This window comes from Lipophrys pholis (genome assembly GCF_963383615.2).
Source record: "Lipophrys pholis genome assembly, chromosome: 11".
Classification (NCBI taxonomy): domain Eukaryota; kingdom Metazoa; phylum Chordata; class Actinopteri; order Blenniiformes; family Blenniidae; genus Lipophrys; species Lipophrys pholis.
Genome location: NC_137631.1, coordinates 3966409 through 3989610, shown reverse-complemented (window position 1 = coordinate 3989610; position 23202 = coordinate 3966409). Strand labels below are relative to the sequence as shown.

The following is a 23202-nucleotide window of genomic DNA, read 5'->3' as shown; positions in this document are numbered from 1 at the left end:
GAAACAAGTGAAGGACAGAAATGCAGCACGATGCTTTTCTCTCGCTTTGGACGAGTCCACAGGCGCAAGTCATTCATCCCAGTTCAGTGTGATTGCAAGGTATGCTACTGGTGATCCGCTGCGTGAGGAGAGTCTCGCTGTTTTGCCGATGAAAGGTTCAACAAGAGGAGAGGATTTATTCAAATAGAGTTTGCTAAAGAAAAAAAATCTACCGATGGATAAACTGATTTCAGTGTGTAGTGATGGTGCTCCGTGTGTGGTGGGGAAAAACAGAGGATTTGTAGCGCTGCTTCGTGGACATGAAGAGAGACCCACCCTCAGTTTCCATCGCGTCCTACATCATGAGGCGCCTTGTGCGCAAACGTGTGGCGCACATCTGGGTGAGGTCACGTCGCTAGTCATTCAGGTGGTTAACTTTATTGTTGCACAAGCTAATCGCCAGTTAATATCACTGCTGGAGGAAGTTGGGAATAATTATCCCGGTGTGCTTTTGCACAGTGATGTGTGATGGTTGTGGATAGGGACGGTGCTCAGTCGCTTTGCCCGAGTAAAAGCTGTACTTTTCTTGAAATGAAAGGCGTCCGGCATCACTGAACATCTGAACCAGCTCAATGTGAAAGAGCAAGGCAATGGAAATCCAGTGTTATCCCTTCAACAAGCAGTGTTTGCTTTTGAAAACAGGCTGGAACTCTTTATCAGGGATATTGACACGGGGAGTTTACTACACTTTGAAAGACTGAACGAATTTAAAGATACATGCACAGCAAATGTCCCGGCTCAACATTTTGAGTCTTTTAAAGCACGCTTCGGACAATTCCGTGAGCGCACTCGTCTTCTTCAGTTCATCACTCATCCACACGAGTGTGCAGTGGACAAAGCCGACCTGAGTTACATCCCTGATGTCTCAATCAGAGATTTTGAGGTAGAAGTTGCTGACCTGAGGGCCTCAGACATGTGGGTGAATAAGTTCCAATCACTGAATGAAGATTTGGAAAAAGTTGCACGACAGCGAGCAGAGCTGGCCAGCAAACAGTTGGACAGAAAAAAAAAAAAAAAAACTTCAAGCAGAAGACCAGCCGATTGTCAAAACTTAGAACGGACTTCCTGTCACTTACCACACACTGCAGCGTGTGAGTACTGCTGTATCGACAAGGTTTGGCTCTACATATGCCTGTGAGCAGTCCTTCTCGCATCTGAAACGCATCAAAACCAACCTACGATCACGGTTAACGGGTGGAAGCCTCAACGCCTGCATGGAGCTTAACCTCACCACGTATCACATAGAGTCTAGTGGCTTGGTAGTCTAGTTACTAGACTACCAAGCCATCAGCAAAACCATGCAGCGCCAGAAGTCTCATTAAAGGTAAGAACTGTTTGATTTATTATTGGTTCGCTTCGTTACGGGACAGGCCTGTATGGGTCATTATTTGATGTCCTGCCGCTGCTTCTCCTCTGTGCTAGGTCCTGCACCTGGATCCAGGTTCGCCCCGCCTACCTGCTGCTGAGCGCCTATAAAAGTCGGGCCTTCCCATGGGCTTGCTCTCGCTCTCTGCACGCTCCCGCTGAGCCTGTCAACGTCTGCCTCGCCACCACTTCGAGCATGCACTCTCGAGTTGGAGCTTCATTTCACCCACCAGACATCACCTGCCTTCACTACTGATATTAACATACTCATGACCCCACATCGTATCTTATTTGTGAACTAAATCCTGTTTTTCAGCACGTTAATTCTGGTGTGGTCTCCCTACGTGTTATGACCCGGAGTCAGTCATAACAGCTTCAATGTCAACATCAGAAGTCCTTTATTTATCCCAGCGGGGAAATGACTTGTGTGACAGCCGTTTATTCTTTTTATTTGTAATATTGCTTAAACATCAAACAAAGAGAAGATAAAAGGTACATAATGAAGCAAAAGACTGTTAATTAAATAAGGATTGAATACACACACATTACAGTAGTAATATTTACAACAATCAAAGCTGTGAGGTTACAATAGAACGTTATTATGAAGAATACATTTAGACTTATGATACTCTAAAATCGTTTGTCTTAAATATGCACACATTTATGTATTCAGTGTTTAAAAAATATATATAAGGCTCTCACATATAGGCCTGTCACGATAACAAATTTAGCTGGACGATAAATTGTCCCACAAATTACTGCGATAAACAATAATATTGCCGTTTTTATACCATTTTTCCACTAATATATTAATAATGGTATAATAATGTATACCCTTTTAAAGATAAATCTACTTTTATTTCTTATGAATATTTAAAAATGGAATTGTATTATGAAAAAAGACAATCAAAACAACCTCTCTCTCTCTCTCTCTCTCTCTCTCTCTCCCTCGCCCTCCCTCTCCTCCTCACGGGGCTCTCATGCTGCACTCAGGGGTGCCAGGTGATTATCTTTTTATTGATTTTATTGATTATCGCGACAGGCCTACTCACAGAAATACATTTTATAATAATTGGGTTTCATGGCTGTCGTTTAGTGGATGAGGAAACACAGACCAATTGGATGCGAGTTAAGCCGGCACACGTGAAACTAGGCAGCCAATCAAATCTGTGTGTTTTAGGGGCAGAGACAACGAGCAAAGTGAGAGAAAGAGACAGAATAGAGGAGAGGAAAAAATGGATGAGAGAGGGGAAGTTGAGGGAAAACTGAGAGCAGATGACCCCCTCCAAAGAAAGAAGTCAGTCTCAAACAAGTCTCATTTGCTCTTATTAAATGTCACTTTAAAACAGCATTATGAGTCAAAACATAAAGCTTTTGAACAGACGAACCCAGTCAAATCAGAAGTGAGATCACAGAGATTCAGTAGTCTGATAGTCCAGTAGGACCAGTCCACCAGGATCCTTCACACATTTACATTCACTGAGGTATACATTTATTTAGTTATGTTTGGTTGCTGATTTCCAACTTCAGCAACCGTTTTGACAGCTTCAGCTTTGGACTACAGATCACCACGTTCGTTCAGAGTCATTCCTCATCACAGATGTCGGGGGCTTCTTAAAAGAAAATCCCACAGAACTTTAAAATGGGTAAATGCTGGGCCTCTCCTGGCGCTGATGGTGGCTCTCCAAGCAGATGTGGCCCAGAAAGAGTTTGTAACATCCGACGCTTCAACTTTCTGCCAGGATTTTATTTCCTGGTTTTTGGTCTCCCGTTGCTGCTTCAGGCTGTGTTTTCTCCTGATTTACAGCGATGGTGCATTAGTGGGGCTCGCCCCTCCCCCGCCATGCAGTGTGGATTGCACAGTGTTGCTACAGTTACCTTGAAAAAGTAATCCGATTACTGATAAACCGTGTCTAGCACTGTATTTCACATCATGTATATCAGCAGGCATACCTATACTTTCACTTCCATGTTATATGATAATAAATGTTGTCAATATGTCTTTGAATTGCACTGAATTCATTTCTTTTGACAATCAGCTGTTGATGACATGCAGATGTTGATAGAACTACGAGGCTCCTTAAACATATATCCATCCCTCCGCAGGACACTGGAGCCGATCCCAGTTCCCTGTGGATGAGCACAGGATACACCTGGACAGGTCGCCAGTCTATTACAGAGCAAACACACCGACAACCACACACTCACACTCACACCGAGCATTTTAGTGTCACCAATTAACCTCACGTGCACGTTTTGAACTGTGGGAGGAAAGCGGAGTACGCTTAACTATACATCACACTAAATGTGTATTATAAAACGTAAATGGTTAGACATTCTGATCGTCCGGACCGTTGCATTAAGAAATTTTGTCCAGCTGGACCTCTGAACATTTTAATTGAATGCCCCTGGTATAGACAGATGATGAATTGGATGCTATTAGGAGAGAAACTCAACTATAAAATTACCAATATGGACTTTAAGAACTGGGAGTCGTGCCACTACAGAGGTCACCGTGTTTGGCACTGGTGCGTGAGCAGAAGTTTTTACCACAGCGGAGTTTCGCAGAGTCGGTCCTAGTAGAGAAAACGGCCACGAGTGTGAATAAATGTTGATTTGCTTAATAATAAAATAGCAAAAGAAGTCAAATTAACATTCCTTTCTCAATATGTAAACTTTAACAAATATATTGAATACAACATTCAACTGCTTGTATTGTAGCACTGCAGTTATTTCACACATTTCTTCAACATGAAAACCCTAAACTACAACTACACAGTGTTTTTTCTTAATAATGTACAAATTAAAACCCAGCTCCACGTCCTATTCACTTCCCCTCTGGAAACATTGTGTGATGAGGCTCCATGGAGGGCAAAAGAGTTTTAAACAAATGAGCAACCTCTTCAGCCTTGAGAAAAATGTGTTGAACCAGGGGCTTCATCGGATTATATAATCCTGCCGCTGGCCTCGCACTTCGCATCACAAATATTGCAGCGAGCATAATCTGCGTCACATTTTGAAATAGAGTCGTACTTGTGAGTGCTTTCTCTCCGCCATGCTTGCTCCATTCACTGCTGCAGCTACTGACGTCGTTACGCTCATGTGTCCACTCCCTCACAGCCACCAGATGCGTTTAGGTACCGAAAAATGATACCGTTAGATTTGACATGAATCGGTAATCAGTAGTACTGAGGGAATTGGGTCGGTAACCTATAAAAGTACAGAATCTGGTAGCCATCCCTATTCTTCACCCCCATATACCAATGAGCGCCTTCCTCACCAATTCTTCCTCACTAAATCTGCGCACAACATATTTTCCGACACTCCCCGCATCCTGGTGTGAAAGCACCTCGAGATGCACATTTTCAGGTGGAGCGCAGTTTCCCTTCTTTGATCCGGATCAGAATCCCGGGGAGCTTCCACACAAGCAGACTTTCCCTGAAAGAGACTCTGGTTCAGATCAAACAGTGCTGGTGTGAATGCGCCCTTACTGAAGTCTAATCCGTCAGTCACCGGAATTCATTTTCCAGTGATTGCGCCATTCAAAAGGTAGTTATCCCTCCTGCTCAGGGTGCTTGGACAAAAAAAGATCCATTATCCCTTAAGCATCATTGAGCGTCAACGTTCAATAAAATAATTCAATTAGCAGTACAATTGCAACTTGACTTTTATTGTCAAATTACAGCCCTTGTAAATGTAATAAAACAAGGCACAGTAATATTCATAAAGACTGATCGCTGGGTGTTTGAAGCCTTGCTGCACTATATATCTGAAGCCTTTCAGACATGTCTCGTTGTGTCCTGCAGGCTTTGATGGCCCATTTGCTGTCATCACAGTGCAGATCTGTTACTTTTTAGTGAAGCGTGCAGACAAGTTTTATGACTGTTGACATAAAGACATATTGATAAGAATTAACTGCGGATCATTGCGAGGCATTTTCCTGCCCAGCCACAGGCAGTGTGAGGGACTCCATGCATCCTGAACCACAGCCTGCTTTAGGCCACTTGTCACATGAATGGAGTGGCGTGACCCCGTAACCTCCCCTGATAACACAGGGCTGTTAGTGGAGTCATGGGAGCAGATGTGAATGGGAAGTGTTGTGATGTTAACAGCCGAGAGCCTGACTGGATTCCACACTGCTGCTAATTTAAAGTAGAATTTATGGTCGGGACAAAATGCACATCTGACGGCCTAATAGTGTCTGAAACCACTTCTTTCTGCACTTCTTTCACATCTGACAGCGACTGTCTGTTATCCGACCAATCTGTGAATGTGATGGGCCCAAAATAGGCAGGAGGGGCCGTTCTGCAGACAGTCTGCATGTTCTCTCAGTGCCTCAATTCATTTGCACTGACTTCCACCCACAACCCAAACACATGCCCGTTAAAAGAGGTCAAGAGTAAGGACGGGGTCGATACCGATCCAGTATCGGGTTCCGATATCAACGTAATTCACGGATCGTAAATTTCGGATCCGACCTGCTGAGATTTGAGATCCATGAAGCCTCGTCTGCTTTACTGTTGCTGGAATGACTCCACAGTGTTTCCCTGCTGCTGCTCTGCTCGCTGGCTGCAAACTGCCAGCTTGCAGGCTAGCTTAGTCGCACTGTGCTTTTCATGACAACATGTTGCCGTTTGGACGTATTTTGCGCTCAAATCACCGCAAAGCAACGCAGCAACATGGATGTTTGCAAAGACGTAACCGTTTTATAACTCCGGCTCACAGAGAACAGCGCTGACCGCGACGTCAAAACAATGAAAAGCAGCTCCTCCACGCTGTAGCAGGCGATTCACACCTCCGTGAAGCTGCGTCCTACTCCACGTAAAACTCCCTGAAAATAGTCCCAATCATTCCTGCTGCATTCGAGCTGGAAGCACTGCTGTTTGTGCTGCCTTGCTAAAGAATTTCTCCAGGGATTAATAAAGTGATTCTGAGGTTTTAAAGATAGAACTAGTTTATTATGAGACGATGACGTCACACAGACCCCCACATTGTCCACATGGAACAAAAATAGTTTGTCCTGCTTCCTTTTCTGACCTGATACTAACCTCAAGTTGCCTTTTCAGAGAATACATGCATACATTAGTACATTTCATACTTGCCTGTCGAGAGGAGTTTATTACAGCTTCATATAAAATCAACGTTAATGATAATATTAAAGCAAACAGAGCTCTGGTATTGGAATAGTATCGGTATTGGGATTGGATGGGTGAATCCCTAGTTAGGACAAAGTCATGGTATTGTAGCATCATGTGGACTTGTAGAGACGCCGACGTCTTGTTTCTGTGCACTGCGCTCTGTGGCATGGAGGCTGTGTTTAAAACTTGTTTTTTCTTTTACAAAAAAGTGAGAAAAAGGAAATATAACCACACTGACAAATGTTGTCAGATCTAAAACCCATCCGCCACTAAATGTGGGCTGCATGCATGCACGGAATATTCCCACACTATAAAAGACAGATTAGCGGGATTTGCTGAAAAAATGAGCAGATTCCTGCATATTTCCTCCATGCGAGACTTTCATCCGTGTGTTTTGCTGCCGCCGCTTGTGGGGGAGAGCATGTTAACGCTACATCACTGAATCCTGCCTGCGGATTGGCTTCTGAGGCACCTCAAGCACCTCTCCATTGCCGTCTATGTGACTTTCATTTTCCTTTTCGAGATAGTGTAAATACTCGATACTGTAAAGTTATACATCGTCAATACAACATTCACAATAACATTGCAGACAATATATATATATATATCGCACAGCTCTAGTTAGTATCTTATTTGTGCAGTACAGTTTCCTAACTTGCAATTCAAAGTGACACAAGTGGCATTTAAATCTCACAACATCACCTCTTTGACTTTGATGACAGCGTTTTATCCGTACGTTTGGTTTGTTCAGAGCTCTGAACCAGCTAAATGAACTACAAATTGTGAGTGAAAAGCAGAATGGCTAAAAATCTGCGAGATAAAAACAGGTCAAATAGCTGAATTGCTCAAATGGTTAAAAATAGCAAAAAAACATGAGGACAATGGCCAAAATAGCTAAATGAACACAAACAGATAAAAGTACAATAGATGAAACAGTGGAATCCACAACACAATTGAAAAAAGGGTCACACTGTAAAATAGGCAAAAGTAAATGAAATTAAGAAAATGAAATGAACAAAAAGGGCTGCGGTTGGCGCTCTTGCCTCTAAGCGAGAAGGTCGTGGGTTCAAATACGGCCCAGGGCCTTGGGCCATATCCCTCAAGCATCTTAGAGTGTTATTTTACTCTTAAAGGAGACATATCATGCTTTTAAATCCTTCCTTTTTACATATAAATCATACAGTTGTGGTCTATACAACGCGAAACTGCAATGCTTGGGTCTGAATTCCTCATTATTAGAGCTCCACAGGCCCCTTTTCAACCCCTTTTCTGATGCGCTTCTGAGAGCAACTCGTTTTGGGGCGGTCTCTTCAAATGCAAATGAGACACTTCATACCCCGCCTCCTCTCCAGGTTGCAGAGGTGACACTCGGTTCAACGTCACCCTGTTCGGCCATCTTTGTAGTTTGATAGAACAGATACAATTATCTAGCGGCGCAGAAACTTTATATTCACACATTATTTACAAAATGTCAACAACGGAAGATTTGTCCATCCAGCCATACATGTTGGAGCCAGAGTCGGACCCGGCGGAGCGAGATGAAAATAACGATGATGCACCTGCAGAACAACGTCTTCATATGGATGTAACGCAATGGTGTGTTACTATATTTACACTAACTTCTCCATCCATGCCCACTACTACAATACTGCCTGTATTACAACGACTATTTAACACAGAAGTTACATTATAATCTAAAACGAGCACACAGCGCTAACATATGAAGACGGTGCAACTGCTAATGCTAACAAAACAATGACAGGGACGTCTTATCATCACACTTTTTAGCGTTATATACAGCTTACCGAAGTGCTCTGTTCGTCGTCTCCATAGATAGAAGGAACTGACCGCTCAATCAGACGAAGTCTTTCGGCAAATCCTTCTTTATACTGGCGGAGGTTGCTGAAGCAGTCGTCCTTAAAGTGATTCGCGCACACAAAAATGACCTTACCCACAGATGTGGGTACATTTCTGTGAAAAATAAAACTCAACCAGGCACTTCGAAAAGGTTCTGATGCTGGGAGACGGTGTAACGAAGCTTGTGGGTTACTACATCCAACAACCGAACATTTCGACTTATCCTCTCGTAACTTCGGTTGGACTACAAAATCGCAGCGAGAAACAAAAATGGCGGATTGCTCGAAATGTCGATGTCCTAATTTGGCAGTTCCGCTGAGAATACTGTGACGTCATTGTTCAAAAAACGTAATAGAGAATAGAAAAATCGAAACCGATCGCAAAATATGACCAAAACAGAATATAAAGATATCAACGGAGCACCTGAAGAGACTACTTTGAACTTTTCTGTACTTCTAAACACTCTAAATATACAACAAAATGCATTTAAGGGCTAAAAAAGTGGATTTAGTATGATATGTCCCCTTTAAGTCCTAAGAATTTGTGAAATTTAGTCCTACTCTCAAACTTAAGAATAAAAGCTATTTATCAACTTTCTTAATTCTAAGAATCACTCCTGCTCTCCCAGATATTTAAGAAACCTCCAGAGGTGTCCTAAGTGGTTAGGAGTTGCCAGCAGGGGGCGGCACTGAGGCGAGAGAGACGTGCGAGAACGTTCCGGGAACAGAAGGATGTCCAGGCTTTATTTGATGATGAGCAGCTGATCATCATTTAGACCAGGTCCTGTATTCACAACGCATCCTAAGACTAAAAGTTGCTCTTAGTGACGTCACTCTTAAAAATAATCTTAGAATTCCTCTAAATTCAAGATTTTTCTTCGAAATGTTTCTTACTAAGATAAAAGTAATTCACAAAGCGCCTTAAGCCCTAAGAGAGCTCCTGAGGTGGAAAACCACTAAAAGTAGTGAGGAGGACTTTTAAGAAGTCTAAGAGTTTCTTCAACAGACATGATGATGGAAAGACAAAGAGAAAAGAAAGATTTTGAAGGTTTTTTTTACCGACAACGATTTATTGACGCGGTACCGACTCCATCGTACAGGAATAATGTTTGTGGTCGACCTCAGCAGGGATGATCCTACTTCACCGACACAGCAAAGCAACGCACTAACATCCGAGATGAAGGTGATCACAACACTGAGATACCTCATTACAGGTAAGCTGCAGCGGTGGAGCGGTGATGACTGGGTCTGTCCCAACCCTCCGTCAGCAGAGTGACCAGTCTGACCGTTACGGTTCTTTCACAGCCCCACATTGGTGGTAAATCACAGAAAATAGTCCGGGAAATTATTGCAATAAACGATAATATTGCCGTTTTGATACCATTTTTCCACTAATATGTTAATAATGGTATAATAATGCAAGTATACCCTTTTAAAGATAAATAAACTTTTATTTCTTAAGAATATTTAAAATTGGAATTGTATTATGAAAAAAGACATCGTAAATATCCAAAATAAATAAATGCTGCTCTCAGGTATGCCAGGTCCCCCCCCCCCCCTCCTCCCCACACAAGAGTGATTGACAGGCAGTGTTGGGAAAGTTCACTTTCTACATGAACCAGTTCAAAGTTCAGTTCACAAATTTTAATATGAACTAGTTCAGTTCATAGTTCTAAATTCAGAGTTCCAAAAATTAACTAGTTAATAATTCGTTTTTTTTCAATACATTGCTGTGAGCTTTGGAGTTACGTGATGCACCTGAACGCATCATCCAGTATCAGCAGCATGAAGTTTGTTAACCCTTAAAAAGCCGAGTCGTCCTCTGCAGGGTTCAAAGCATGTAAAAAAAAAAAAAAAAACTAGCGGCTTGGAGTCCGGAAAGTACGGTAACCATACGAAGATGAAGTAATAATGGTGGAGACAGAGTCTGAGGGAGTGCTGCTGTCTTCTACTTGTTTTTGTCGTGATGCTTCACATTTTCATGACGTATGCGGTGGTGCCACTCAGGTGGCTGCTGTTGCCAGATTGGCTGTTTCCCCCCCCGACATGTTAAGGCCCGTTTACAGTGAGCCTTACCCGGGTTTTCCACTGGAAGGCTCAGAAATCTGGCAACTCTCTAAAACAACATTAAACTGTGAGAGCCGTTCACTAACAGCAGAATGAGCGCCGCTCACAGTGACGTCTTTGGTAAATGAAAACTTATCGAGCTCATTTTTAATTATCGTGCAATTAATTGATTTGATTATCGCGACAGGCCTACAAGTGTGCATTCTTCTCACATGAAGATCATCAGAGCCAACCGAAATCAACCGATTTGGATATTCTGGGGCCGATACCTATTCTGATATTAGAGAATAAAAAATTCCGATAATCGATATGTCGGCTGGCTAAATTTTTCTATAGACCATATATCTGCTTTTGATGGCTTTAATATAGTTCAAACATTTGACAGAAAGATCTAAATTGAAGGGAGAACATTTTACAATTTGCAGATATTTTTATCAGAAATTGTGTGGAAGACACAGCATAGGAACAATTTAAACATAAAAGAAATTTAAAAAGAAATATGATGTGCAAATAGGCAATAAATCTCTGTGAAATAAAAGAATCATGCAAAATCTTATATGAACTGGGACATTTTAAAATGTTTTAAAAAATGATATATCTATGTTGACGCAAGGTTTAAGCCAGCGGGGTCAAACACATTTTAGTTCAGGGAAAGGCTCGAGGGTGCAAACAAATCAAATAGGTGCATGCAAATGAAATACCTTAAAAACAAATACAATTTCAACATCATGCCAATTTTAAATGATGTAACCTGGTGCAAAATACAGTGAAATGTCCGTTTGAACACTGCTGCAAGTAAAAATTCAACAATGACTCGATGATCTGCACATGCACAGTCATCTCACAGGCTGGACCCTCTGCTGACCCGGAGCTGGGCCATGAACCAAGAGTTTCATCCGTCAGTCTGCCCCGGGGCAGCTGTGGCTACATACGTAATTTACCACCATCGAGTATGAAGTGAATGAATAATGCAATGTAAAGAGTCTTTGAGTGTCCTGAAAAGCGCTATATAAAACCAATACATTATTATTATTAATTATTATCAATATTATTATTATTATAAATGTGACACATCTCGAGGCTCAATCGACATGACCAGAAAGATTTGTTGTATTCAAAGGTTGAGGAGCTCACTGAGTTGGATTAAACTTTATGGCACCGTGTGTCAGGAAAATCAATAAGAAGCCAGTATGAGATTATAAATTAAGACATGAGAATTTACTCGTTGTGCCCATGGCGGCTCCAGAGGAGGTGCAAAGGAGGAGGCGCTGGAATCAATTTATCGAGTCTGTCTGCAAACCATAAGCGGCGCTTGCTCAGAGTGAGAGCAGCCGCAGCCCAAAATACACATTACTGGCATTATTCAGCCAATTTTAGGCAGATGACCGAATATTCTCTGATGGTTACAATCGGCCAATTCAGTTGGTCAGCCAATTAATCACAGCACATGGCTCACCTCTCCACTGTGTAGATACTGGTACACCTCAGTACTCTTAAAGTTGATCATAGCGGCTCCGTGAGCCGCTAATGACAGGACGAAGATGACATCGTAAGTTACCACAGTCCTTTTTAGTCTAAATTAGGGAAAGATGAGGCAACATGATGCCAGTTTTCATGTGTTCCCACTTTAATATCCTGGTAGCAGCATTGTTTGTTATGTTTTATGGTGGTTTTATAGACGAGATAAAAACATTGGGCTGCCGTCCACCACAATGTAATTTGTCAGTAACCAGAAATGCTTAAGACAAAATACAGAAGAACAGAGAATTGAAAGTGGGCGGAGCGGAATAAGGTCAATAAAAGTACCAAAATTAAATGTGCATGGAGTGGAAGAGCTTGTGGATGAATGTTTCATGATCGTGAGACAGAAGCACAAATATTCTGCTTCTCTCAGAACCTGATTGGTTTTCAGTGAGCTCTGCCAGCGACGCTGCCAAGAACGGCGCTTTTCCATCACACAGTTCCATCACTACTACCCTTGACTCACTTCGACTGTTTCTGTTGTTTTCCGTAACAATATAGTCCCACCTCGGCATGGACGAACTCATCAGAGCTTTTCTCCATTGTGGCAAAAAGTAATCACCCCCGACAGAATCGGTATCCCCCTGCTGCGGAGCGCGTATCTATTCGGAAGCGTGGACCTACAGCTCCATGTTGGATATCAGCTCAAACCAATAATATCAAAATATGGATTATTACGCTTGTGCTTTATTTTCAAAGGTGTGCTTCACTGTCTGGTGTTTTGGTTTAACTGGTTCTCCTCTTAACTGGTGACCAACTTCTGTCACCAGCCGTTTGTAGCAGTTGATGTTAAAATCAGACGAACGGAACAAAACTTTACTTTAAGGGAAATGTGGTTAAACTGGTGCAGGTATTTAGCATATACTGTGACAAGGGACGCTCTGGGAAGCCTGTCACCAGTTAACAGGGAAATCAGTTAATCCAAAACACGGTGGTATCTGTGGCTCGGAGACCTCCCAATACTAGCTCCGTCTCGCTCCCGGTGAATCCTCTGGTCGACCACCAGACAAGGAAACGCCTGCACCTCGTCGTTGCTCCACAGGGTTGATTTTTGTCGTCTATCTTCGCACGTGAATGTTTTTGTTGTGATTGGATTTTAAGAAATGGCAGGGTGAACTTTCCTCATCAGTAGCCTGCCATCTGCCGACATCACATTGTGTACTCGCCTCAGCTTGCTTAGAACCACGGTCGAGGAGGTCCCGGGAAAGTACCTGGTACATGTAATGTAATGGAAAAACATACAACCCGAGGTGAGGCAAGGGAAGCTGTGTACATGGTAGTGAAAAGACCCTTTAAGTTTTTCTATCTGACTGTGATCTGACCTGGCCACAATGACGACCTCCTTGAGAACACTACGTTAAAGCTTAAGGTCCATCAGAGGATGTGATGAGATCCAGATCCAGAAGCTGGAACTGATGGTTCAGGGTTGGACTCAGGCCCTGTCAACACGAGCCAAAACGATCTTTCTCCCCGTCTTTCTTAAAAAGTTTCTCATCCACACAGCATCGGTGCAGGAAATATCTGCGTCCACACAACATCATGAAAACAACCCAAAACGATGTAGTACATATCCCAGGCCTGTAGGTGGTGCTGTAATTCTGCCACAGAAATACACCAAGAATGGACAAGAATACACAGAGCAGGCAAAAATGCCTCGTAGTCGAGAAATCTAACATATCGACTTATTAAATCAACGACCATCAGTAGCTTCTGCAGCACGGTATGGAGCTTGTAGTCCACCATTGCCATTGTTTAATGCAGAGTTCTCGCCAGCACATTTCAGCGGGGCCCTTTGCTCGTGCGTACGGTATCAAAGACTGATTCACATGCACCCTTTGCTCCCGTGTGACCTCAAAGGTGAATGTTATCATAATTATGCTGGTTTTCAAACCATGTCAATAAAAACAACTGCCCGGGCCGAAGTGTCTCCTGCTGTGTGGTCCGCAAACTCCTGTGTGATTGGTCAGACTTTTCTTATTCACTTCGGCATTCTGCCACAAGTCCACGACGGGGCCGTGCGTGGCGTCTATTTATGCCCTGCTGTCTCCTGCGAAAACATGTTCCAGCCATCTAAGCTGAGGCAGCGTTTTCAAATTTCACCACTCTGGAACTTTATTTTCAGGCTCCTAAAACATTGCACCGATATTCCCCAAAACCCATGCAGTCACATGAATCATCGTTGTGTGGACAGGGCCTCAGTCTTTCTGGAAGTAGGTTTAGGCTTAGTTAGTAGGTTGAGTGTGTACCTGAGCAACATGACAATGACAGCATGACCTCCGACACGTTCCACAAAAACTGGAGTTACTCTATGGTACGCCCCAAATCCTATACTTGATCCGCTAATAGAGAAAGAATCCTGACCCCTTCAAGTATGTTTGGAAAAAAAAAGGAAAAGAGAACGAGAACAGCATATCTGTGGCGGGCAGGCGGGCGGGGGGGGGGGGGGGGGTCCATGAGCCTAACTATCCAATTATTCAGCCCCGCCCACTTTCAATTCTCCGTTACTTCCGCATCATGGCTTATGACCTGCTGACTGAAACTAGCTTCTGGTGAATGGCAGCCCAGTGTTTTTATCGTGTCTAGAAAACTACACGAAAACTGAGCCGAGATCCGACGGCATCATACTGCCTCATCCATCTTCATCATCTAATTTTAACACTGGAGGACACGAGGAAGTGGGCAGTGGTAACGTATGGTGACATCATCCTCCTGTCACTTACGGTTCACTTAGCAACTATGAGAAACTTTAAGAGTACTGAGGCCTAGCAGTATCTACATAGTGGAAAGGTGCCGTCATCTCGAGACGGAGAATTCACCTTTTTGAAGGCAGACGTGTGTCCCAGCCAGTCAACTAGCACTAGCCACCATGCTAACCACACGGAGTGGGTGGAACAGAGCGGCGAGGGATCTGTGGAGGATCCAGCTGTTCCTGCAGCCTCAATATTATGGAAGGTAAGCCTGTTAAAGCACACAATTTTTAATACCTACCACTGGAGTGAGTGCCCTGATCCTCTACGGAAACAGAAATTTGAATTTATGTGTGTAGTAGTTAATGTGACATTATTACTATGAGTAATATGAGTACAAAATATGTTTTTGTATGTAAAATGTAACTACAAGTGTCAAATCAATATAGTGGAGTACAGAGTAAAGTATTTCCATTGCTGTTAAATACATATCTTATGTTTCAGATTTCATAACAGTTATTTTAGCGCAGAAATTGTGTTGTTTACACTATATTATGTTACTTGTGTAAACCTTAGGATATTAACATTTGTGGACATACACACAGATGCTGACCTGTCTAAAATATATGTATGTGTGTGTGTGTGTGTGTGTGTGTGTGTGTGTGTGTGTGTGTGTGTGTGTGTGTGTGTGTGTGTGTGTGTGTGTGTGTGTGTGTGTGTGTGTGTGTGTCATACACCTTGACTTAACAGGGTGCTCGCGGGTAGTTGAATGTGTGAACAAACACTGAAGACGGTAGAAGACGAGTTAATTCCCGAGAAAAAGAGGAGGGGATCCATCATATGGCGGTAGTTTGGATTCAGGAAGGAAGATGTTGAGCAAACAACATTGTTGTGCAAAATATGCTGCAGTAGCGTCGCCACTAAAGCTCGCAGCACAACAAACTTATATCGCCATTTAAAACTCCACCAACTCGACAATGAAGAGTGTCTGAAACTCTGTACGTCAACATCTCCTACCTGTTCCACAATAAACCAAGAAGCTGAATCAATCGACACTGACGCCATTGAGTCTGGCATCTTTCCTTTCCAGACCAATTCCATACAACGAAATAGTCCAAAACATAAGGAGATAACATCCACGGTGACCCGCCACATAGCAGAAGACATCGTCTCTGTTAAGGCCTCTTCATACTCCATAAGAACAAGACGAAAGTTCGCCAGTGCGGGGTCCTGCCGAACAAAATGACGTAATTTCCTTCGGTCAGCTCCCTCTGGCCGAAGACATTTGTTTCGGCTGTGCCAACCACCCTGGCCGAACTATGTGGGTGCCGCACTGCCGAAACATCTGCACTGCGCATGCCTGTTCCAGTTCGCTCATGACTATCAGTCATATTTTAATCATATTTAGCTTGTAACATTGCTACTGTACGAGCGCAGCAGCTCGTTAAAATGTCAAGGCTTTTACATGATGCACCTGAACGCATCACGAATAGCTGTCATCTCCTGTAGTTAAAACCGGACCAACATGGCGCTCGGACAAAAACACTCTTTTATTACTGAAAATGTTCAGAGAAATGTATTTCTGAAAGCACTGGAGGCGAGAAATAAACTGCAGTTGAAAAGTTTAAACGCCGCTTCACAGACGTGTGGCTGCTGCGAGGGGGCGTGGCCTGCGAGTTCGGCAGCTACTTATTGGAGTATGAACTGTCGTGCCGAAAAAGCTTTTTTTTTCAGCAGCTGGCTGACGTCACTGCCGAATTTTCTTCTTGTTCTTATGGGTTCAAAAAGGGAGTATGCAGGGGCCTTTGGTGTGGTTGAAAAGTCCGGATTCAGAAAACACACTTGACCCAAAAAAGGTTGCTTACGCACAAAACAGGTCCTGAAAGATGCGTACGCCACGCAACGTTTGTGATCTATAAAAAAAATTGCTTTGTGGGAGAATGTGTGTCCGAGTACGCCAACTTTGAACCTTACGTATGCACTTTTCAGAAAAGGGGGAAACTGGCGGCGTAGATGATGAGGTGGAGCAGTGAAGCCAGATTCATCTCGTACATGTATTACCTTCAAATATCAGATTTAAAAATCCACGTAATCATAAACAGCCAAGCAGCAGTGGTATAGATGTTTCTTTAGTGGAACATTACTGCTGAATCAGCAGCACCATGTTCATACGTCATAGTTTCATACTCAACTGACACAGCGGATAGAACTGATTGTTACACGCCTTGTCACAATTGATAATCAATCAGTCTAATTTCAAAGTAAACGCATGAATAGCGAGGTGACAGCCGGGCATAAAGCTGTGCGGAGTGCACCGGTGCTGCAGACAGACAACCTCCTCCTCTCCCACCTCCTCCACCTCTAGTGACGGAGAATAAAACAAAGTCCACTGAGCCTTTTTAAAAGTCCCTGTTCAAATATTTAATTCATACATTTAATAAAAAGTTAAAACTGAACTTTATCAGTCTGCTGTGGTCTCCTTCAAAATGTCTCCTTCCCTCTCTGACACTCTGACAAACGCTGGCCGTCACAACAATGGAGGCTGTTTTGGTGTCCAGCGGTGTGCTGGGGTGCTGCCCCCATGATGTCACTCCTCTCTGGCCTCCACCACCAGATCAGACTTTTCTTCTCCACCTCTACAGTCACTGATCTCTCAGTGACTCTCACACTATGTACAGAAGTGACGACGCGCTGCCGGTCGTTTTTTTGGGGATTCCACCACTGTGACACCAAATAATGTAATTTTACCGACCTCCACCTCCTCCATGACTATTTCTCTCTCCATGAAATTCATTTTCCTCGTCTTTTCTGCCAGAATTCCACGTCAAATTCAGGCGATCAACAGGCTGAATGAGATGCAAACATACTGACGAGGCACTTATCATTGACCATTTATGGTAGAAGGTGGGCGTGTTGAGGGCGGGAGATGAACTGTTCACCTTCCAGGTGGACTGGGATCTAGAAAAGGAAAGTGCGTACGCATCGTTTTAACGATCCAAATTTTTGGGGGCACACGCCGTTTTCAGCTTCTGGGCGCACGTCCATTTTCAGTAGGAATCCTACGCAATGTTTTATAGATGAAGCCCCTGGTCGGAAACATTAGACCTGGTTTCCCCGACACAATCCATTTTGGGGATTTGGGGAATTCAGAGGCTGATTCAACATCGTTTACTGTCGAAATGTTATAGTCCATTTCATCCAGCTCAGAGAACGGTTAAAAGTCTGTTAAATGACAGAATATTAGGTTATTCAACGTGTATTTTGATGTTTTACTGTGGTTCATATCCTGTCTCCAACATGAGGAAGGTAAATGTTCTTCAGCGCCATCAGTGGTTGCATCAAATCATCCGTCTAAACACAGAGAGCTGCTCCTCCTCTAAACCTAATGCTCCCATAAATCTGCTGTTCCTCCAAATCTGATCTCTATTTGATCTCATTTGATTATTTCATTACTTTATTAGCTTTACTACATTTTAAATAGCCAAGATTATTACATTAACAGTTGCGCCAAGGTTCATTTCATGAATTCTAAGACAGTCTCCAAACTTCCAGTAATAAAACTAAACATTCAGAATGTGGCAAACCTCTGCTCTAACTCCAAGAACCAACACGTTTTCTCACCACTGTCAAATGTGGGCTGCCATCTGGTACATTTGATGACTCACGTTTGAATATTCTCCTGCATTTACTGAGACATCCTCCTGTGATCATGGAGCGAGGTTACCCCTTTTTTTGAGATTACCTTCAAAAAGCTCGCTTTACTTTCAGCACAAACATCACGGACTGAGGATCCCTTGGACCTTCAAACCCAAAGAAAATAGGCGGAGTGTTGTAAAATGACACTCAACAATTCAATGCCGATGTGCCAGAAAAAAAGTTCACGCGAAGTAAAATGAGCACCACTGTGACAGATTCACAAAATGAACTTAATGATGTACAAATGAAGCAGGTCAAACTTGCTGTGTACCACATGAACACATTAAAAATAGTCGTTTACACCTTTTAAGTTATTGGCTGCATATGCAAAATACAACATGATTTAGTCTCGCAACAATATGATTTCCTTATTTTTAGACTACTCTACCAATTGAAATGTTGGCTTAGTGCATAAATTAATTAGTCACCAGGAAAATGAAACGGTCAAACATGATTACTTTAACATACCAGAAAAACAGAACATGTGTGATATTAGCAGTTTGCCACCATTTTTAATGAGTAAAAACAAGGTATGAAACTTGGCTTAATGACTTCAGAGCAAAGGTGTCAAACAAAAGGCACCATGAGCCAAAGCTGATCGTCCACAGGATCCAATCCAACCGTCAGGATGAGACTGGAAGGTGCAAAAACTACTAAAACATTTAGAATAGAACAGAATAGAATAGATTTATATAGCACCTTTCCCAGACATGAGTCACAAGGTGCTTAACAGCACTAAAAACAGAAAAAATAAAATAATTAAAAATGTATTTGATTCAATGTGGACTGCAGCGTTTCAGTGAGTGGAGCATAAAGAAATTTCATACAGCACTTCCCTCTGTGATTAAGGTATTTCTATTCCATATTCATCGAGATCTGAGCTGATAGGAGCGTCAACGCCAAACGGAGAAGGTGCATTTGTATAAACATGGAAGCTGAATCTAGCAGGACATCTGACTAAAACACTGGAAACACATTAAGTAGTATACTAGATAAATGCACAATATCCGATTGTCTGAGCCATTTTATGTTTTATTGTCTGCTTCTTCATGCTTCTGCGTACACCTGTCGACCGGCCTCATGTGCAAGTACTATATTCGCCCACTAGGTGGAGCTAGGGCAAGGTGGAGGTTATAAAGCCTCCACGTAATCGATGGCAGGTGTGCAGGACAGGGGAGCAGAGAGTTTAGGAACCGTGTCAGGGTGAGTGGCAGTAAGAGGAAACATTTACTGTGTAAGAGGAACTCAGCAGTGGGCTGAGTAATTGATGACAGGCATCAACTTTTGGACTGCAGATATCAAATAAATGGATTGACATATCGAAAGGAAAAACTGCACATTGGAGCTGATCATGTTGCCTCTGAACTTCAGGGTTGACCCTGGGTTTTCTGTCGTGCGAGGCAGTTTCACTTCTTACCGGGGTAATACACTGTGGTAACCTACGCTGCTCCGGAGCAGGTCATGTTCTGGATAAGAGATCAACTTGATATAAAAGCTCCACCTCCTGAGCAATCATTTCTCTTGGAAAATAACCTGCCCATCTTTTGAAGATCTTGATCGGTGTGTAGATTGTGAGAGGAGCACATAGGAGAGAAATAGTTTTTTGGAATAAATGCAGTGGTTTTGATATGAAATAAAGCCCTTTGAGCACTTTGAAGTATGTTTTTGAACTTGTTCTCGACTAGTTCTCATGTGTGTGTAGCTCCACTGGGATTGAATCTGAAATAATTCGATTAATAACAATGGTCGCACTCACACATGTCATAACTCCTCGTGCCGTCATGGTGAGGAATCAATACTGCGACACAAAACAAACAAACACACGCTGAAGCTCAAAAGAACTCGAGGAATATAAACTAAAAGAAAGGCTCTGAGGAAGCTCTGCCCGAAACGTCTCTGCTGTGATTGAGTGATCACAGTGCTGTGAGTTTAGATTTTGTGATTAAATGATATTGTATAATCTCACGAAAAGAGGCATTAACAGAGTATGCAATTTTCCACCAACTTTTCCTCCCGGCTTTCATTGTGGCAGCAATGTTGCCGTTCTTCATCTTTTCTAATGTCGTCTACTCCTCCATAACAACCAGTCACATGCTGCAACCTCCGCCCCTTCTATGCACAAGTGTACTGATCAAGATTGGAAAGGCCTGGGTTGAACTACTAAGTTGATAACCTGCTTTGTCTTGAGGTCTTTCAGGGTGGTGAATGTCTGGGTAAACTCACGCCAGGTTAAGGAGAAATTCCCAGGCCATGTTGATCCCGCTGCATAGTGTAGTACTCCAGTCAGATATGATCCACTGTCAACACAATCTGGGGCAGTAGGGCTCCATCTGATCGCCCAAATAAGTTCACACACAGAGCGATAAGTACACTGTTGATATTTCGATGACGAGAAATTTACAATATGTGGTGCAGCTCGAATTAGAAATATTGACCTGAACTTGATGGGACACACCCCTGACATGAGAACTATATCTTAGTTTTGAGTCCATTTTAATTCCATAAGTCAAGCTGCAATGGATTTTGGTTCCTTTGTGTCCCCATGAGGATGTAATAATGAAGCATGAATGGTATCCACAGTTCGTTGAGTTTGCTGTGGAGGTGAAACACACCTGTACACACCTTGACAGTCATCTAAAGGCATTTAAACTGCCTTCTCTGAGTTTTACGGGCCTGGTTACAGGCCTGCAATCATCTGCCAGCTATACAATCCAACACTTTATTTAGTCTGATCACATGCAATTAGTTTGACAAACTATAATCAAAGGCATCGAGTCGTTTTCAAGCCAGGCTTGTTGTGGGATTTAGCTTTAGCAGCTAGTCGCGACTCTCGGTTCGGGAGAGAAACGCTCAAAAGTGGCATCTTTACTTTGTGAGGCTTTTTAGGAAATGCAAGTTCACACGAGTCATGACCGTTGATGAACCGCATTTTGATGAGCTGAGGGTTTTTTTTTGTTTGTTTTTTTGTTCTTTCCTGCAAACAGCAGCTGGTGAGGAAACGTTTGACACCGTTAGCCTCGGTAACCGGCAGCTCGCAGTGACCGCCGCCTCGGCCTAGGCTCACTGCCTGCCAACACAAACCTGACCAGCACGTCGGTGACGGCTCTGAACGGCCTCAGCTCAACGATACCCGCGTGGAGCACACGTAACGGCAGTAACGTAACCACAGAAGAGCAGTTAATGCGCCGGTAATCTGCACAACCTGTTCAGCCAAACGAAAAGGCCCACCGGGGCACGCTACGCGGCTAACGAGTTCCATTATCGGACACGGGCTGCACAACCTGAGCTGCTCCGCGTATTCCGTAATCTCCGTTAAACTCCACGAGTCACCGTCGCTCTCACGAACGCCAATGTCACGGTGACATAGATTGCGTGGAGCCAGACACAAGTGGCGCAAATCGGTAATCGAAATATTGATAGAGCGTCCCATTTGTCGTGAGATGGACAATTAGCGATGCGGCGCTATCGACCTTTCCATTATCGGACAGGTAGTTTCAAGTCTACACTGACACACGGACTGTCATGCAATAGTACATCACTATATCCTCCAAAAGCAGAAACAGGTGAATAAAAGTAAGCCTTCGGATGCTGTGTTGTTTGACCACGGCTTTCTAAAATGCTACAATAGCTTTAGAATATGGCCAAGCGTCGCTGCAAACAGACTAAATATGAAAGAGAGTCGCCGTGGAGCTGGCGTCACACAAACGTTGCCACAACACGACCGAAACCTTTCAGTGAATATAAACATCAGAGAGGTAATCAGGGGGAGATAATGGCAGGCACAATGCAAACAAACGGGTCAGGCGGGGACGTGTCCGATGATGGACGTCTGCCCCTTAGCTGCCCGGTCTCCTAAGACAAAGACACCAGCTAGCCTGCTGAGCTAACCCCCGGGACAGCTAGCAGGCGATGCCGCGTTTCCCACCGGGAGACGCGGCTTCGGCACGATCACTCACCCAGTCAGGAACCCCAATCCGGTCAGTTGTCATGTACGCTCCATATGCTCCGATAATCCGACCGGGAAAGAACTGAGACAAGCTCCCAAACTGGTGGATGGATCGGGCGCACCAGTCAACGTGCTCCTACTTCACTGGACCGCAGCCATCACACGGTCACATCCCGGAGAGGAGTGCTGAGCGGCGGGGAGCGCAGTGGCAGCATCGCGGGGTCGATTCCCGAGGCTGGAGGAGCTTCCGCTACTTACACGACCAGAGGAGGTATTCCGACAGGGACCAGATCAGCGGTTTTCCCGTTAGCAGACGCACAAATAGCAACAGACAGACAAACCCCACCGCGGGGCTAAATGGCTGTTAGGTACAATGCAACCAAACCCCGGAACGCTGGATCTGGATCACTGGACCTGGACTGGAGAGCAGCTGGATCTGGATCACTGGACCTGGACTGGAGAGCCGCTGGATCTGGAGAGCCGCTGGATCTGGATCACTGGATCTGGATCACTGGACCTGGATCACTGGACCTGGACTGGAGAGCAGCTGGATCTGGATCACTGGATCTGGATCACTGGACCTGAACTGAAGAGCAGCTGGATCTGGATCACCGGACCTGGACTGGAAAGCAGCTGGATCTGGATTCACTGGACCTGGAGGGGTGTGTGTGTGTGTGTGTGTGTGTGTGTGTGTGTGTGTGTGTGTGTGTGTGTGTGTGTGTGTGTGTGTGTGTGTGTGTGTGTGTGTGTGTGTGTGTGTGTGTGTACAGGGTGCTCCCTTAATGAGACATGAGCCCCCCTGAAAACATGATTTTTTGGGGGGTCTCTAATATATAATTATATATATATATAATACTCTTCCCTCCCCCCATGCTTTTCCCTTTTTT

General features: G+C 43.7%; 1 protein-coding gene across 2 annotated transcripts in view; it reads right to left on the bottom strand.

The window, feature by feature from the left end:
* Positions 1–22711, bottom strand: part of znf609a (zinc finger protein 609a) — a 47077-nt gene extending 24366 nt beyond the window's left edge. Inside the window, exon 1 of one of the 2 annotated variants that reach the window (XM_080474934.1) lies at positions 22326–22711. The gene's annotated coding sequence lies outside the window, so the exon portion shown is untranslated. The remainder of the gene's footprint in view (positions 1–22325) is intronic. The other variant, XM_080474933.1, reaches the window with a different exon arrangement.
* Positions 22712–23202: the final 491 nt, after the last annotated feature.